Here is a 12,378-nt window from a genome sequence, read left to right as displayed (position 1 = left end):
GAACCACTCACTGTCACTGCTGTCAGCCACTCCCACTGACCCACTCACCGTCACAGCTCTAGGTGACTCTCACTGACCAAATCATAGTCACTGCTGTAGGTCACTGCCACTCACCCAATCATGGTCACTGCTGTAGGTCACTCCCACTCACCATATCACTGTCTCTGCTGTAGGTCACTCCCACTGACGCTCTCACTATCATTGCTGTAGGTCATTCCCACTGACCCAATCACGGTCACTGCTGTATGTCAATCCCACTGACCCACTCTCAGTCACTGCTGAAGATTACTCCCACTGACACAATCACAGTCACTGCTGTAGGTCATTGCCACAGACACAATCACGGTCACTGCTGTAGGTCACTCCAACTGACCCAATCACGGTCACTGCTGTAGGTCATTCCCACTGACACAATCATCGTGAATGCTGTTGGTCATTCCCACTGTCCCAATCATGGTCACTGTTGCAGATGATTGCCACAGACCCACTCACTGTCACTGCGTAGGTCATTCCCACTGACCCTATCATAGTCACTGCTGTAGGTCATTCCCACTGACACAATCAGAGCCACTGCTGTAGGTCACTCCCGCTGACCCAATCACATTCACTGCTGTAGGTAATTCCCACTGATCCACTCACTCTCACAGCTGTAGGGTGCTGCAACTGACCCAATCCAGCCACTGCTGTAGGTCACTCCCGCTGACCCAATCACAGTCACTGATGTCGGTCACTCCCACTCACCCAATCATGGTTACTGATGTAGGTCACTTCCACTGACACAATCACGGTCACTGCTGTAGGTCAATCCCACTGATACACTCTCAGACACTGATGTAGATTACTCCCACTGACCCAATCACAGCCACTGCTGTAGGTCACTCCCGCTGACCCAATCACAGCCACTGCTGTAGGTCACTCCCGCTGACCCAATCACAGTCACTGATGTAGGTCACTCCCACTCACCCAATCATGGTTACTGATGTAGGTCACTTCCACTGACACAATCACGGTCACTGCTGTAGGTCAATCCCACTGACACACTCTCAGACACTGATGTAGATTACTCCCACTGACCCACTCACTATCATTGCTGTAGGTCATTCCCACTGACACAATCACGGTCACTGCTGTAGGTCAATCCCACTGACGCACTCTCAGTCACTGCTGTAGATTACTCCCACTGACCCACTCAATGTCACTGCTGAAGGTCATTTCCACTGACCCACTCACACTCACTGCGTAGGTCACTCCCACTGACTCAATCACGGTCACTGCTTTAGGTCACTCCCACTGACCCAATCACAGCCACTGCTGTAGGTCACTCGCGCTGACCCAATCACAGTCACTGATGTAGGTCACTCCCACTCACCCAATCATGGTTACTGATGTAGGTCACTTCCACTGACCCAATCATGGTCAGTGCTGTAGGTCACTCCTACTGACCCACTCACTATCATTGCTGTAGGTCATTCCCACTAACCCAATCACGGTTACTACTGTAGGTCAATCCCACTGACGCACTCTCAGACACTGCTGTAGATTACTCCCACTGACCCACTCACTGTCACTGCTGAAGGTCATTCCCACTGACCCACTCACACTCACTGCGTAGGTCACTCCCACTGACCCAATCACTGTCACTGCTGTAGGTCATTCGTACCGACACAATCTCGGTCACTGCAGTATGTCACTCCCACTGACCCAATCACGGTCACTGCTGTTGGTCATTCCCACAGACCCAATCATGGTCAATGCTGTAGGTCATTCCCACAGACCCTATCTTGGTCACTGCTGTAGGTCACTCCCACTGAACCACTCACTGTCACTGCTGTCAGCCACTCCCACTGACCCACTCACTGTCACAGCTCTAGGTGACTCTCACTGACCAAATCATAGTAACTGCTGTAGGTCACTCCCACTCACCCAATCATGGTCACTGCTGTAGGTCACTCCCACTCACCATATCACTGTCTCTGCTGTAGGTCACTCCCACTGACACAATCAGAGCCACTGCTGTAGGTCACTCCCGCTGACCCAATCACATTCACTGCTGTAGGTAATTCCCACTGATCCAATCACTCTCACAGCTGTAGGGTGCTGCAACTGACCCAATCACAGCCACTGCTGTAGGTCACTCCCGCTGACCCAATCACAGTCACTGATGTAGGTCACTCCCACTCACCCAATCATGGTTACTGATGTAGGTCACTTCCACTGACACAATCACGGTCACTGCTGTAGGTCAATCCCACTGACACACTCTCAGACACTGATGTAGATTACTCCCACTGACCCAATCACAGCCACTGCTGTAGGTCACTCCCGCTGACCCAATCACAGTCACTGATGTAGGTCACTCCCACTCACCCAATCATGGTTCCTGATGTAGGTCACTTCCACTGACCCAATCATGGTCACTGCTGTAGGTCACTCCCACTGACCCACTCACTATCATTGCTGTAGGTCATTCCCACTGACACAATCACGGTCACTGCTGTAGGTCACTCCCACTCACCCAATCATGGTCACTGCTGTAGGTCACTCCCACTCACCATATCACTGTCTCTGCTGTAGGTCACTCCCACTGACGCTCTCACTATCATTGCTGTAGGTCATTCCCACAGACCCAATCACGGTCACTGCTGTATGTCAATCCCACTGACCCACTCTCAGTCACTGCTGAAGATTACTCCCACTGACACAATCACAGTCACTGCTGTAGGTCATTCCCACAGACACAATCACGGTCACTGCTGTAGGTCAATCCCACTGACGCACTCTCAGTCACTGCTGTAGATTACTCCCACTGACCCACTCACTGTCACTGCTGAAGGTCATTCCCACTGACCCACTCACACTCACTGCGTAGGTCACTCCCACTGACTCAATCACGGTCACTGCTTTAGGTCACTCCAACTGACCCAATCACGGTCACTGCTGTGGGTCACTCCAACTGACCCAATCACGGTCACTGCTGTAGGTCATTCCCACTGACCCAATCATCGTGAATGCTGTTGGTCATTCCCACTGTCCCAATCATGGTCACTGTTGCAGATGATTGCCACAGACCCACTCACTGTCACTGCGTAGGTCACTCCCACTGACCCTATCATGGTCACTGCTGTAGGTCATTCCCACTGACACAATCAGAGCCACTGCTGTAGGTCACTCCCGCTGACCCAATCACATTCACTGCTGTAGGTAATTCCCACTGATCCACTCACTCTCACAGCTGTAGGGTGCTGTAACTGACCCAATCACAGCCACTGCTGTAGGTCACTCCCGCTGACCCAATCACAGTCACTGATGTAGGTCACTCCCACTCACCCAATCATGGTTACTGATGTAGGTCACTTCCACTGACACAATCACGGTCACTGCTGTAGGTCAATCCCACTGATACACTCTCAGACACTGATGTAGATTACTCCCACTGACCCACTCACTATCATTGCTGTAGGTCATTCCCACTGACACAATCACGGTCACTGCTGTAGGTCAATCCCACTGACGCACTCTCAGACACTGCTGTAGATTACTCCCACTGACCCACTCACTGTCACTGCTGAAGGTCATTTCCACTGACCCACTCACACTCACTGCGTAGGTCACTCCCACTGACTCAATCACGGTCACTGCTTTAGGTCACTCCCACTGACCCAATCACAGCCACTGCTGTAGGTCACTCGCGCTGACCCAATCACAGTCACTGATGTAGGTCACTCCCACTCACCCAATCATGGTTACTGATGTAGGTCACTTCCACTGACCCAATCATGGTCAGTGCTGTAGGTCACTCCCACTGACCCACTCACTATCATTGCTGTAGGTCATTCCCACTAACCCAATCACGGTTACTACTGTAGGTCAATCCCACTGACGCACTCTCAGACACTGCTGTAGATTACTCCCACTGACCCACTCACTGTCACTGCTGAAGATCATTCCCACTGACCCACTCACACTCACTGCGTAGGTCACTCCCGCTGACCCAATCACTGTCACTGCTGTAGGTCATTCGTACCGACACAATCTCGGTCACTGCAGTATGTCACTCCCACTGACCCAATCACGGTCACTGCTGTTGGTCATTCCCACAGACCCAATCATCGTCAATGCTGTAGGTCATTCCCACTGACCCTATCTTGGTCACTGCTGTAGGTCACTCCCACTGAACCACTCACTGTCACTGCTGTAGGTCATTCCCACTGACCCAATCACCGTGAATGCTGATGGTCATTCCCACTGTCCCAATCATGGTCACTGTTGCAGATGATTGCCACAGACCCACTCACTGTCACTGCGTAGGTCACTCCCACTGACCCTATCATAGTCACTGCTGTAGGTTATTCCCACTGACACAATCAGAGCCACTGCTGTAGGTCACTCCCGCTGACCCACTCTCAGTCACTGCTGAAGATTACTCCCACTGACACAATCACAGTCACTGCTGTAGGTCATTCCCACAGACACAATCACGGTCACTGCTGTAGGTCAATCCCACTGACGCACTCTCAGTCACTGCTGTAGATTACTCCCACTGACCCACTCACTGTCACTGCTGAAGGTTATTCCCACTGACCCACTCACACTCACTGCGTAGGTCACTCCCACTGACTCAATCACGGTCACTGCTTTAGGTCACTCCCACTGACCCAATCACAGCCACTGCTGTAGGTCACTCGCGCTGACCCAATCACAGTCACTGCTGTAGGTCACTCCCACTCACCCAATCATGGTTACTGATGTAGGTCACTTCCACTGACACAATCACGGTCACTGCTGTAGGTCAATCCCACTGACACACTCTCAGACACTGATGTAGATTACTCCCACTGACCCACTCACTATCATTGCTGTAGGTCATTCCCACTGACACAATCACGGTCACTGCTGTAGGTCAATCCCACTGACGCACTCTCAGTCACTGCTGTAGATTACTCCCACTGACCCACTCACTGTCACTGCTGAAGGTCATTTCCACTGACCCACTCACACTCACTGCGTAGGTCACTCCCACTGACTCAATCACGGTCACTGCTTTAGGTCACTCCCACTGACCAAATCACAGCCACTGCTGTAGGTCACTCGCGCTGACCCAATCACAGTCACTGATGTAGGTCACTCCCACTCACCCAATCATGGTTACTGATGTAGGTCACTTCCACTGACCCAATCATGGTCAGTGCTGTAGGTAACTCCCACTGACCCACTCACTATCATTGCTTTAGGTCATTCCCACTAACCCAATCACGGTCACTACTGTAGGTCAATCCCACTGACGCACTCTCAGACACTGCTGTAGATTACTCCCACTGACCCACTCACTGTCACTGCTGAAGGTAATTCCCACTGACCCACTCACACTCACTGCGTAGGTCACTCCCACTGACCCAATCACTGTCACTGCTGTAGGTCATTCGTACCGACACAATCTCGGTCACTGCAGTATGTCACTCCCACTGACCCAATCGCGGTCACTGCTGTAGGTCATTCCCACAGACCCAATCATCGTCAATGCTGTAGGTCATTCCCACTGACCCTATCTTGGTCACTGCTGTAGGTCACTCCAACTGAACCACTCACTGTCACTGCTGTCAGCCACTCCCACTGACCCACTCACTGTCACAGCTCTAGGTGACTCTCACTGACCAAATCATAGTCATTGCTGTAGGTCATTCCCACTGACCCAATCACGGTCACTGCTGTATGTCAATCCCACTGACCCACTCTCAGTCACTGCTGAAGGTTACTCCCACTGACACAATCACAGTCACTGCTGTAGGTCATTGCCACAGACACAATCACGGTCACTGCTGTAGGTCACTCCAACTGACCCAATCACGGTCACTGCTGTAGGTCATTCCCACTGACCCAATCATCGTGAATGCTGTTGGTCATTCCCACTGTCCCAATCATGGTCACTGTTGCAGATGATCGCCACAGACCCACTCACTGTCACTGCGTAGGTCACTCCCACTGACCCTATCATAGTCACTGCTGTAGGTCATTCCCACTGACACAATCAGAGCCACCTCTGTAGGTAACTCGCGCTGACCCAATCACATTCACTGCTGTAGGTAATTCCCACTGATCCACTCACTCTCACAGCTGTAGGGTGCTGCAACTGACCCAATCACAGCCACTGCTGTAGGTCACTCCCGCTGACCCAATCACAGTCACTGATGTAGGTCACTCCCACTCACCCAATCATGGTTACTGATGTAGGTCACTTCCACTGACACAATCACGGTCACTGCTGTAGGTCAATCCCACTGATACACTCTCAGACACTGATGTAGATTACTCCCACTGACCCACTCACTATCATTGCTGTAGGTCATTCCCACTGACACAATCACGGTCACTGCTGTAGGTCAATCCCACTGACGCACTCTCAGTCACTGCTGTAGATTTCTCCCACTGACCCACTCACTGTCACTGCTGAAGGTCATTCCCACTGACCCACTCACACTCACTGCGTAGGTCACTCCCACTGACTCAATCACGGTGACTGCTTTAGGTTACTCCCACTGACCCAATCACAGCCACTGCTGTAGGTCACTCGCGCTGACCCAATCACAGTCACTGATGTAGGTCAATCCCACTCACCCAATCATGGTTACTGATGTAGGTCACTTCCACTGACCCAATATTGGTCAGTGCTGTAGGTCACTCCCACTGACCCCCTCACTATCATTGCTGTAGGTCATTCCCACTGACCCAATCACGGTCACTACTGTAGGTCAATCCCACTGACGCACTCTCAGACACTGCTGTAGATTACTCCCACTGACCCACTCACTGTCACTGGTGAAGGTCATTCCCACTGACCCACTCACACTCACTGCGTAGGTCACTCCCACTGACCCAATCACTGTCACTGCTGTTGGTCATTCGTACCGACACAATCTCGGTCACTGTAGTATGTCACTCCCAATGACCAAATCACGGTCACTGCTGTAGGTCATTCCCACAGACCCAATCATCGTCAATGCTGTAGGTCATTTCCACTGACCCTATCTTGGTCACTGCTGTAGGTCACTCCCACTGAACCACTCACTGTCACTGCTGTCAGCCACTCCCACTGACCCACTCACTGTCACAGCTCTAGGTGACTCTCACTGACCAAATCATAGTCACTGCTGTAGGTCACTCCCACTCACCCAATCATGGTCACTGCTGTAGGTCACTCCCACTCACCATATCACTGTCTCTGCTGTAGGTCACTCCCACTGACGCTCTCACTATCATTGCTGTAGGTCATTCCCACAGACCCAATCACGGTCACTGCTGTATGTCAATCCCACTGACCCACTCTCAGTCACTGCTGAAGATTACTCCCACTGACACAATCACAGTCACTGCTGTAGGTCATTCCCACAGACACAATCACGGTCACTGCTGTAGGTCAATCCCACTGACGCACTCTCAGTCACTGCTGTAGATTACTCCCACTGACCCACTCACTGTCACTGCTGAAGGTCATTCCCACTGACCCACTCACACTCACTGCGTAGGTCACTCCCACTGACTCAATCACGGTCACTGCTTTAGGTCACTCCCACTGACCCAATCACAGCCACTGCTGTAGGTCACTCGCGCTGACCCAATCACAGTCACTGATGTAGGTCACTCCCACTCACCCAATCATGGTTACTGATGTAGGTCACTTCCACTGACACAATCACGGTCACTGCTGTAGGTCAATCCCACTGACACACTCTCAGACACTGATGTAGATTACTCCCACTGACCCACTCACTATCATTGCTGTAGGTCATTCCCACTGACACAATCACGGTCACTGCTGTAGGTCAATCCCACTGACGCACTCTCAGTCACTGCTGTAGATTACTCCCACTGACCCACTCACTGTCACTGCTGAAGGTCATTTCAACTGACCCACTCACACTCACTGCGTAGGTCACTCCCACTGACTCAATCACGGTCACTGCTTTAGGTCACTCCCACTGACCCAATCACAGCCACTGCTGTAGGTCACTCGCGCTGACCCAATCACAGTCACTGATGTAGGTCACTCCCACTCACCCAATCATGGTTACTGATGTAGGTCACTTCCACTGACCCAATCATGGTCAGTGCTGTAGGTCCCTCCCACTGACCCAGTCACTATCATTGCTGTAGGTCATTCCCACTAACCCAATCACGGTCACTACTGTAGGTCAATCCCACTGACGCACTCTCAGACACTGCTGTAGATTACTCCCACTGACCCACTCACTGTCACTGCTGAAGGTCATTCCCACTGACCCACTCACACTCACTGCGTAGGTCACTCCCACTGACCCAATCACTGTCACTGCTGTAGGTCATTCGTACCGACACAATCTCGGTCACTGCAGTATGTCACTCCCACTGACCCAATCACGGTCACTGCTGTAGGTCACTCCCACTCACCCAATCATGGTTACTGATGTAGGTCACTTCCACTGACACAATCACGGTCACTGCTGTAGGTCAATCCCACTGACACACTCTCAGACACTGATGTAGATTACTCCCACTGACCCACTCACTATCATTGCTGTAGGTCATTCCCACTGACACAATCACGGTCACTGCTGTAGGTCAATCCCACTGACGCACTCTCAGTCACTGCTGTAGATTACTCCCACTGACCCACTCACTGTCACTGCTGAAGGTCATTTCCACTGACCCACTCACACTCACTGCGTAGTTCACTCCCACTGACTCAATCACGGTCACTGCTTTAGGTCACTCCCACTGACCCAATCACAGCCACTGCTGTAGGTCACTCGCGCTGACCCAATCACAGTCACTGATGTAGGTCACTCCCACTCACCCAATCATGGTTACTGATGTAGGTCACTTCCACTGACCCAATCATGGTCAGTGCTGTAGGTCACTCCCACTGACCCACTCACTATCATTGCTGTAGGTCATTCCCACTAACCCAATCACGGTTACTACTGTAGGTCAATCCCACTGACGCACTCTCAGACACTGCTGTAGATTACTCCCACTGACCCACTCACTGTCACTGCTGAAGGTCATTCCCACTGACCCACTCACACTCACTGCGTAGGTCACTCCCACTGACCCAATCACTGTCACTGCTGTAGGTCATTCGTACCGAAACAATCTCGGTCACTGCAGTATGTCACTCCCAATGACCAAATCACGGTCACTGCTGTAGGTCATTCCCACAGACCCAATCATCGTCAATGCTGTAGGTCATTTCCACTGACCCTATCTTGGTCACTGCTGTAGGTCACTCCCACTGAACCACTCACTGTCACTGCTGTCAGCCACTCCCACTGACCCACTCACTGTCACAGCTCTAGGTGACTCTCACTGACCAAATCATAGTCACTGCTGTAGGTCACTCCCACTCACCCAATCATGGTCACTGCTGTAGGTCACTCCCACTCACCATATCACTGTCTCTGCTGTAGGTCACTCCCACTGACGCTCTCACTATCATTGCTGTAGGTCATTCCCACTGACCCAATCACGGTCACTGCTATATGTCAATCCCACTGACCCACTCTCAGTCACTGCTGAAGATTACTCCCACTGACACAATCACAGTCACTGCTGTAGGTCATTGCCACAGACACAATCACGGTCACTGCTGTAGGTCACTCCAACTGACCCAATCACGGTCACTGCTGTAGGTCATTCCCACTGACCCAATCATCGTGAATGCTGTTGGTCATTCCCACTGTCCCAATCATGGTCACTGTTGCAGATGATTGCCACAGACCCACTCACTGTCACTGCGTAGGTCACTCCCACTGACCCTATCATAGTCACTGCTGTAGGTCATTCCCACTGACACAATCAGAGCCACCTCTGTAGGTAACTCCCGCTGACCCAATCACATTCACTGCTGTAGGTAATTCCCACTGATCCACTCACTCTCACAGCTGTAGGGTGCTGCAACTGACCCAATCACAGCCACTGCTGTAGGTCACTCCCGCTGACCCAATCACAGTCACTGATGTAGGTCACTCCCACTCACCCAATCATGGTTACTGATGTAGGTCACTTCCACTGACACAATCACGGTCACTGCTGTAGGTCAATCCCACTGATACACTCTCAGACACTGATGTAGATTACTCCCACTGACCCACTCACTATCATTGCTGTAGGTCATTCCCACTGACACAATCACGGTCACTGCTGTAGGTCAATCCCACTGACGCACTCTCAGTCACTGCTGTAGATTACTCCCACTGACCCACTCACTGTCACTGCTGAAGGTCATTTCCACTGACCCACTCACACTCACTGCGTAGGTCACTCCCACTGACCTAATCACGGTCACTGCTTTAGGTCACTCCCACTGACCCAATCACAGCCACTGCTGTAGGTCACTCGCGCTGACCCAATCACAGTCACTGATGTAGGTCACTCCCACTCACCCAATCATGGTTACTGATGTAGGTCACTTCCACTGACCCAATCATGGTCAGTGCTGTAGGTCACTCCCACTGACCCACTCACTATCATTGCTGTAGGTCATTCCCACTAACCCAATCACGGTTACTACTGTAGGTCAATCCCACTGACGCACTCTCAGACACTGCTGTAGATTACTCCCACTGACCCACTCACTGTCACTGCTGAAGGTCATTCCCACTGACCCACTCACACTCACTGCGTAGGTCACTCCCACTGACCCAATCACTGTCACTGCTGTAGGTCATTCGTACCGACACAATCTCGGTCACTGCAGTATGTCACTCCCACTGACCCAATCACGGTCACTGCTGTTGGTCATTCCCACAGACCCAATCATCGTCAATGCTGTAGGTCATTCCCACTGACCCTATCTTGGTCACTGCTGTAGGTCACTCCCACTGAACCACTCACTGTCACTGCTGTAGGTCATTCCCACTGACCCAATCACCGTGAATGCTGTTGGTCATTCCCACTGTCCCAATCATGGTCACTGTTGCAGATGATTGCCACAGACCCACTCACTGTCACTGCGTAGGTCACTCCCACTGACCCTATCATAGTCACTGCTGTAGGTCATTCCCACTGACACAATCAGAGCCACTGCTGTAGGTCACTCCCGCTGACCCACTCTCAGTCACTGCTGAAGATTACTCCCACTGACACAATCACAGTCACTGCTGTAGGTCATTCCCACAGACACAATCACGGTCACTGCTGTAGGTCAATCCCACTGACGCACTCTCAGTCACTGCTGTAGATTACTCCCACTGACCCACTCACTGTCACTGCTGAAGGTTATTCCCACTGACCCACTCACACTCACTGCGTAGGTCACTCCCACTGACTCAATCACGGTCACTGCTTTAGGTCACTTCCACTGACCCAATCACAGCCACTGCTGTAGGTCACTCGCGCTGACCCAATCACAGTCACTGCTGTAGTTCACTCCCACTCACCCAATCATGGTTACTGATGTAGGTCACTTCCACTGACACAATCACGGTCACTGCTGTAGGTCAATCCCACTGACACACTCTCAGACACTGATGTAGATTACTCCCACTGACCCACTCACTATCATTGCTGTAGGTCATTCCCACTGACACAATCACGGTCACTGCTGTAGGTCAATCCCACTGACGCACTCTCAGTCACTGCTGTAGATTACTCCCACTGACCCACTCACTGTCACTGCTGAAGGTCATTTCCACTGACCCACTCACACTCACTGCGTAGGTCACTCCCACTGACTCAATCACGGTCACTGCTTTAGGTCACTCCCACTGACCAAATCACAGCCACTGCTGTAGGTCACTCGCGCTGACCCAATCACAGTCACTGATGTAGGTCACTCCCACTCACCCAATCATGGTTACTGATGTAGGTCACTTCCACTGACCCAATCATGGTCAGTGCTGTAGGTAACTCCCACTGACCCACTCACTATCATTGCTTTAGGTCATTCCCACTAACCCAATCACGGTCACTACTGTAGGTCAATCCCACTGACGCACTCTCAGACACTGCTGTAGATTACTCCCACTGACCCACTCACTGTCACTGCTGAAGGTCATTCCCACTGACCCACTCACACTCACTGCGTAGGTCACTCCCACTGACCCAATCACTGTCACTGCTGTAGGTCATTCGTACCGACACAATCTCGGTCACTGCAGTATGTCACTCCCACTGACCCAATCACGGTCACTGCTGTAGGTCATTCCCACAGACCCAATCATCGTCAATGCTGTAGGTCATTCCCACTGACCCTATCTTGGTCACTGCTGTAGGTCACTCCCACTGAACCACTCACTGTCACTGCTGTCAGCCACTCCCACTGACCCACTCACTGTCACAGCTCTAGGTGACTCTCACTGACCAAATCATAGTCATTGCTGTAGGTCATTCCCACTGACCCAATCA

This window comes from Narcine bancroftii, chromosome 12, assembly GCF_036971445.1.
Source record: "Narcine bancroftii isolate sNarBan1 chromosome 12, sNarBan1.hap1, whole genome shotgun sequence".
In the NCBI taxonomy this organism is placed as follows: Eukaryota; Metazoa; Chordata; class Chondrichthyes; order Torpediniformes; family Narcinidae; genus Narcine; species Narcine bancroftii.
This window is presented reverse-complemented; position numbering follows the sequence as displayed.